Raw genomic sequence first — 6,000 nt, 5'->3', positions numbered from 1 at the left:
GCACAAGTCCATGAACCCTAGGTTTCCAATCCCAGGAATGGCACTGCCTGATGGAAAGGAGGGAGTCTCTTCCCAGGGGCCCCGAGTTGTGCTTGGCCTGTATGGGAAGGGTGGGTGCACAATCCCCCATTCTTTTATATCTCAGGGCAGGAGAGGGGACCAAAAAGCCCAACCCCGTGCTTGAGCGGGGCTGTAAATCCGCCTGGTTCCATTCCCCTCCCTTGTGTTTTAATGAACTCCTTCTCCCCTCCCTGGCTCGTTTGTGTCCATCCCATCCCTCCCTTTGCATGTTTCTTCTCCCTCTTGCTTTATCTATGGCAAAGGTCCCACTTATCTCCACTCCGTCACTTTCTAATGCTAGTTTATGAGCAGGGTTTTGTATCTTAATTATTTTTTAGCGCAGTCACGTGGCCACAGAAGCCAATGAGGCAACTAGTTTGGCCCCGTCTTCCCCAAGCCTAGCCCCCAGCGGGGAGGAGATTGGCTGGGCCTCCAGCACAAGACGGTGTGTGCGTGTGCATGTTTAAATACCCACGCAAGAGACAGAGGGCCTGCAAATCAGCCCCGTCCCCGGCCGTGTGGGACAGTCCATCTGAACCATTAAAGCCAAGGCTCGTTGGTCTGGAGTTTCGCTTTGGAGGTACTAACGAGATCGCCGACTCGCCCGCCTGCCCCAGCCTGCCAAGCAGAGAGCTGCCTTCGGAGTGAGTATTTCACGGCAGAGATAATCAAGGTCATTTCAATCATTGCACTTTTAAAATCCTCCAGCGCTGTCTTGGCTCCTGCCTGGGGGTGAAACAGGCTGAGCCACTTGCTCTCGGGGCTGGCCAGGACTCTGCAGTGTCTGGTGTGCAATGCCGCACCAGCGCAGCCCTCTGCTTGGGCGTTGGTCCCTGTCTAACTCTGGGCGTTTGCTGTCTGGGCTGCGAGGGAGGCTCTGGTGGTGCCTTGGGAAGGGAGGTTGAAGCTGCATCTCCCCTTTTCAGTTTCCGGTTATTGGAATAAAAACTTTGGAATCAGTTGCTATTGTGAATTCCCACCAACACTTGGCCCAGGCCCCGCAGTGTGGAGCTGGGACAGCTTGTGCCATTGTGCGGCACACACCTTGCTGCTTCCCGAAGTGCTGAACCCCACCCCTGCCCCTCCAGGTGCTTCACTTGTTTAAGGATTGGTGCTGCTTTAGTCCCAGGGAACTTGGGGTAATGGGCCCAGGAGAGCTGCCGGTCTCCACACCTGGCCCAAGCCACCTCCAGGGAATGCTGAGGCTTGAGCCACTTTTTCACTTTAATACAAATTGTTTCCCAAAGTTTCCTCACAACCAACACACAAGGGGGTGGGGGGGCGGCTTTGTACTGCTCCAGGGAGCTCTGAACTCCTGCTCTCCAGCTGGGCACCCAACATGAGAGAGTCCTCATGAAACAGGATCTAAATACCCAACAATTACTTCCGGGGAGATCCCTCATGAGGGCCGTTCTCATTATTACCACTATCCTAGTTTAAGCCCAGAGGATGTGCTAGGATGAGGTGTATTTTTCCTCCCACAGACAGACACACTGGCGTGGAAATTCACCGTCTGGGGTACAGCTTATTGTTAATGTACGTGGCACCTTAGCCCACGGAAAAGTTTCCCTACAGCCATGCTGGCTGTGTAGCAGTTTGGCAGCAGGAAGATGGGTTAATTGGTGAGGGGCAAGGCTGCAGGCTGTGTGTCATGCAGGCAAATGTGTCTACCCCCTGGGAACAGGTGCAGAGAAGAGCTACTCGGCTGATCAGGGGGTTGGAGGAGAGGAGACTGGAACAGTGCGGCTTGTTTAGTCTCGCCAAAAGACAGCCCCGAGGGGAGCTGACTGCGCTCGATAAATACGTGAGGGGTAAACACCAGGGAGGGTGAAGAGCCATTGAAGCTAAAGGACAGGCTTGGCACAAGAACAAATGCAGGTAAACTGGCCATGAATTCAGGCTGGAAACTAACAGGCAGTTTCTAATCCTCAGAGGGGTGAGGTTCTGGAACAGCCTCCCAGCGGGAGCCAGGGGGTAAAGCACTGAATTAATTTTGAGAGAGAGCTGGACACATCTGGGTGTGATTGGATGTTGGGGTTGCTTGTGAGGTAGGGGAGCAAATGTCCTTCCTGCTGCCTCTTCAATGGTGTCATCTCTAGGTTTGGGGAGAGTGAAAGGTACAAACAGAGCCTGCAAAAGCCTCCGAGGCTGGGGAAGAGGTTAAAGAGTTAGTTGTTTAAAACTCCTTAGTGCTGAGAGCAACTGACCCAGGGAAGATTCCTCAGGCCAAGCCGTCCAGAGGACTAGTACATCCGGGCAATGGCAGAACACGCTTGCCAGATGTGGTCTTCAAGGACTCGGTGCTTAAGGAGCACAGAAGAGATCTGCTTTATTTGGTGTCTGAGTCCAGCTGGCTGTGCATAACAAGAGCTTCCCAGCACCCTGCCCAGGCTCTCTGTCTGGGAAGCTCAGCCCTTAAAGTCACAGTCCCCATTACCACACATGGCTCTGCTCTGCCAGCGTGCTTCAAGGGGTTACAGGCATGGGTGGGAGACCGTCCCTGGACTTCCCAGCTCAGACTGCCACCAACTTAGCAGCAGGTGTGCATTTGCAAAGAGCCATCAGCTGGTTCCAGCTTTTATTCCCCAGGCTGACGTAAGGCCAGAGTACTAGAGCAGAGGGGCCTATGGCCCCATTACCAATCAGCTGACTGCGTAGCATACAGAAATCCTTCCCTTCAGTAATATACTGTCTAATTTCCCCTCGGGCTCTTGGTTAGGGTGCAATACATGCAGGAGACAGCAATAGTCTTTGGCTCCCAGTTGCTTTCAGTCCTTGCCATTTTGGATCATTTCCCCCACCAAACTTGAGGCTGTGATTGCCTCTTCTATTCTTTGTGAGACAACGATTCTTTGGTACAGCTCCACCCCCTGCCCTGCTCTTCAGGCACCCAGCTACTTCCCTGAGATCCTTGGGAGGAACATGATAGTGAATGACGGGGCTGCTGAGCTTTTAAGGGGAGTTTTCCTTCCTCTAACAATAGCCAAAGCACTGCTGTTCTGCACCGAGGGCTGATTTGCAGCTATTATTAGAGACGAGGCTCTTGTAATGGTGTGTTTGAATGAAGTGATCCTACCCTGCTGGAGTCTATTTCCTGTTCGCTGCACAACCCACTGGGAGTGCAGCTTCCACCCCCATGCAAAAGCTCAGCGAGCTGGAGCCCTCTGCTTGGGCAGCGTGTGCAGAAGGCTGAGGCTGCTACCTTAGGAGGAGACCGCCGTGCGTCAGAGGGGCAGAGCCCCAAACAAGCTGGGCCCCAGCAGAACTTTGTGAGGAGCGACAGGAGTTTTGCTTGCAGGGGGCTGGCTAGTGGCTTTTGTTCCCATGAGATTCGCACCCCTGGAATTTCACTGTGGGCTCCAGAACTCAGAACCAGCCCAGAACCCCCTTCCGGGAGCTATGGGCGGGGAAGAGGTGCACCTAAAATGGAGCACAAACCTCAGGCTGCGAGCTCTGCAAACCTTCCCAGGCCCTTGAGGCTAAAGCCAGCCCTTGTGCACATCCATGCAACTCCATTGGCTTCCACAGGCTGCGAGCATCATGTTCCCAGCAACTTGGAGGGAGCAGAACTGGGCCCTTGCAGGGGTGACTGGGAGTTGTAACAAGTTCTGCCTTGTTTGGGGGTTCCTGAATGCTTTGCACCGCTGGAGTCGTGTCGTGCTGCCGGTGTGTTTAGATCTGCTCCTCGCCTTAGTTAGAGTCAGTTTGATGTGAGGGCCAGGTATCAACCCCTCTCACGGAAATGCTCCCCAAGGCAGTCGTTTTTCCCGTTCAGGTGCTAGGCAGCAGGGCCCTGCACTGCACTCGAGGGGTGAATTTCTGGAGCAATGGTAGCAGAGCAGTTGCTTTTGCAATGGGCCCGTGTCTCTCTCACATGCTTTGCAACCTTGTTGATATGGAGGGTTTCCTGAGGAGTGTGAGTCAGGACTGGATTTGGCCCCAGGGCACAAGTTAATGCTCTGCACACTGAAGATGAAGTGTCTGTCACAGCCCAGATAGTGCATACCCAGGGGAAGTAAAGCACCAAGCTACAGGTGGGAAGATAAAATAAGTAGCTCCCCTAGGCTGCACCAGTCATGGGAGCAAGACAGAACGCTGGGCGTGCACTGGGATTTTGTGAAGGGAATTGCAGTTTGCTCAGGCCCATGCCTTGTGTGCAGACACTCCTATAACCGTGTGATGTGCTTCTCTTTGTTACATCAGTGCTGGCCACTGCCCAGTGAGGCTGCTACAGAGGGGTTTAGCTGTGACATTATTTATTAGGCCTCTTGTGTATACGTGAGGGGAGTGGGAGTGTGTGAGTGAGTGAGAGTGAGTGAGTGAGGGTGGTAGGATAGTGTGTGTGGGGATTGTGTGTGAGAGTTGGGGTGGGATAGTTAATGTGTGTGGGGGTGGGATAGTGTGTGTGTGAGTGAGGGAGGGTGGTGCAATAGTTGTTTGTGGGGGAATTGTGTGGAGGGTGAGGGGGGGTGTGTGACGGAGGTTGGATAGTGTGTGTGGGGTGGAATAGTCTTTCTGGGTGTTAGTGAGGGCAGTGGGTTGTGGCGGGAGCCTTGATTTCTGTTCTCAGATGGAACATGACAGGTGCCTGTGTGCGGGGTTCATACCTGCCTGCAAGCAGCAAACTTCCATTAACAGAACAAAACCCCCTTGATCAGTAGAAAATGTACGGTGCACATTAGTGTGTTCCTAGTAAGCTGTGCTTTGATGTCGCTGCCATGAAATGTTTCATTAGGTGTCTCTAAACTAAGTGAAGCAATGAATTAAATCCCAGCATTGAGTAACTGCCCTCAGCTGAGGGGTCAGGTCACCATTTGCATTAGTTACTGCACGCAGGGCATGGGCCGTGTTCCTAGAGTTGTGTCTATCGGTATCGACGTTATTAGTTTTCCCTAGCGAAGGCTGCAAATGTCCAAATGTACACAGCACTCCAGCAGCACCTTTCACCTGAGGATCTCAAAGCACTGGCCAGCCCGGCTTTCCCTACGGATGGATTAATGGCAGTTCCCCGGTGAAGTCAGAGGGTGATGGGTGAAATTGCCTGCCCAAGGTCCCCGGGCAAGGTGGGCAGCAGGGTAGAACAGAGCTCAGGAGTCTGCCCTCAGCCTGCACCTCACCTTCAGTGGTGCTGGAGCTGTCAGGGGGAGATGGAGATTCAATCATCGGGTTGTGGATTTGAGTAACTAGAACTGGGTTCTGGGGCTGGGTCCCAGCAAGCATAAAACCAGCAGCAAAAGGCCCCTCTCTTGGGAAGGAGGAGAAGCTTCCTACCATCAAGTCAATAGCAACCGTTAAAAGGATTTCTACAGCCCTGCAGGGAATGAGAAGCTAGTCACTACACTGAGAACAGGCCCAGCTGCTTTTGAAGAGATGGATGAATTGGGGTCATCTCTGGGCCTGCTCCAGCTTCAGGGATTGGACTACAGCTCATGCTAGCGGCATGGTCTGTCCCGGATCTCCTAGGCCTGGGTTGTGCATGATGTCTGCTCCCCTGAGCGTCTGCAGGTTCATCCCATGTCCCCTTTTCCCGTGTTTACGGCACCTTGGAAGAGACTTGGAAACAGTAGCACCTCCCGTCTTTCCGTGATGTGTTAAACCCATGCTCCACTTGAAGGTAGCCGCAGGCAAACTGGGCGAAGCCTTCTTTCCCGTAGCCGTTACCAGGGCTGAGGCTGGCAGGGCCTGCTGGACAGAGGAGGGTGGCTAAATACAAACCTCTGAGAACCAGGAGGGCCAAAGCTGAGGAAATGACTGCCAGCCCCCACCTTAACTCTGCCCCTGTGCCATATGCCAGCCCTCTGCTAGGACTCCCCAGGCCAGTGCCGTGGAGAAGCCTCAGGGCCGCTGCAGAGTCTGAGTGGGCTGTGGCAGTGTTTGCCTTCCCCTTCCCCAGGCTCCTGGGCAGACCAGGGCCAGCTTCCCCATGTGGCAGCCTCCTGG

The 6,000-nt window shown here is 53.8% G+C and overlaps 1 protein-coding gene across 1 annotated transcript in view; it reads left to right on the top strand.

Annotated features, from left to right (window-relative positions):
• Window positions 1-497: 497 nt before the first annotated feature.
• The window catches only part of NR5A1 (nuclear receptor subfamily 5 group A member 1), a 63,483-nt gene continuing 57,980 nt past the window's right edge, over window positions 498-6,000 (top strand). Inside the window, exon 1 of the mRNA XM_084650005.1 lies at window positions 498-704. The gene's annotated coding sequence lies outside the window, so the exon portion shown is untranslated. The remainder of the gene's footprint in view (window positions 705-6,000) is intronic.

The sequence above is a fragment of the Lepidochelys olivacea genome (genome assembly GCF_965140295.1).
Source record: "Lepidochelys olivacea isolate rLepOli2 genome assembly, chromosome: 16".
Lineage (NCBI taxonomy): Eukaryota > Metazoa > Chordata > Testudines > Cheloniidae > Lepidochelys > Lepidochelys olivacea.
This window is presented reverse-complemented; position numbering and strand designations above follow the sequence as displayed.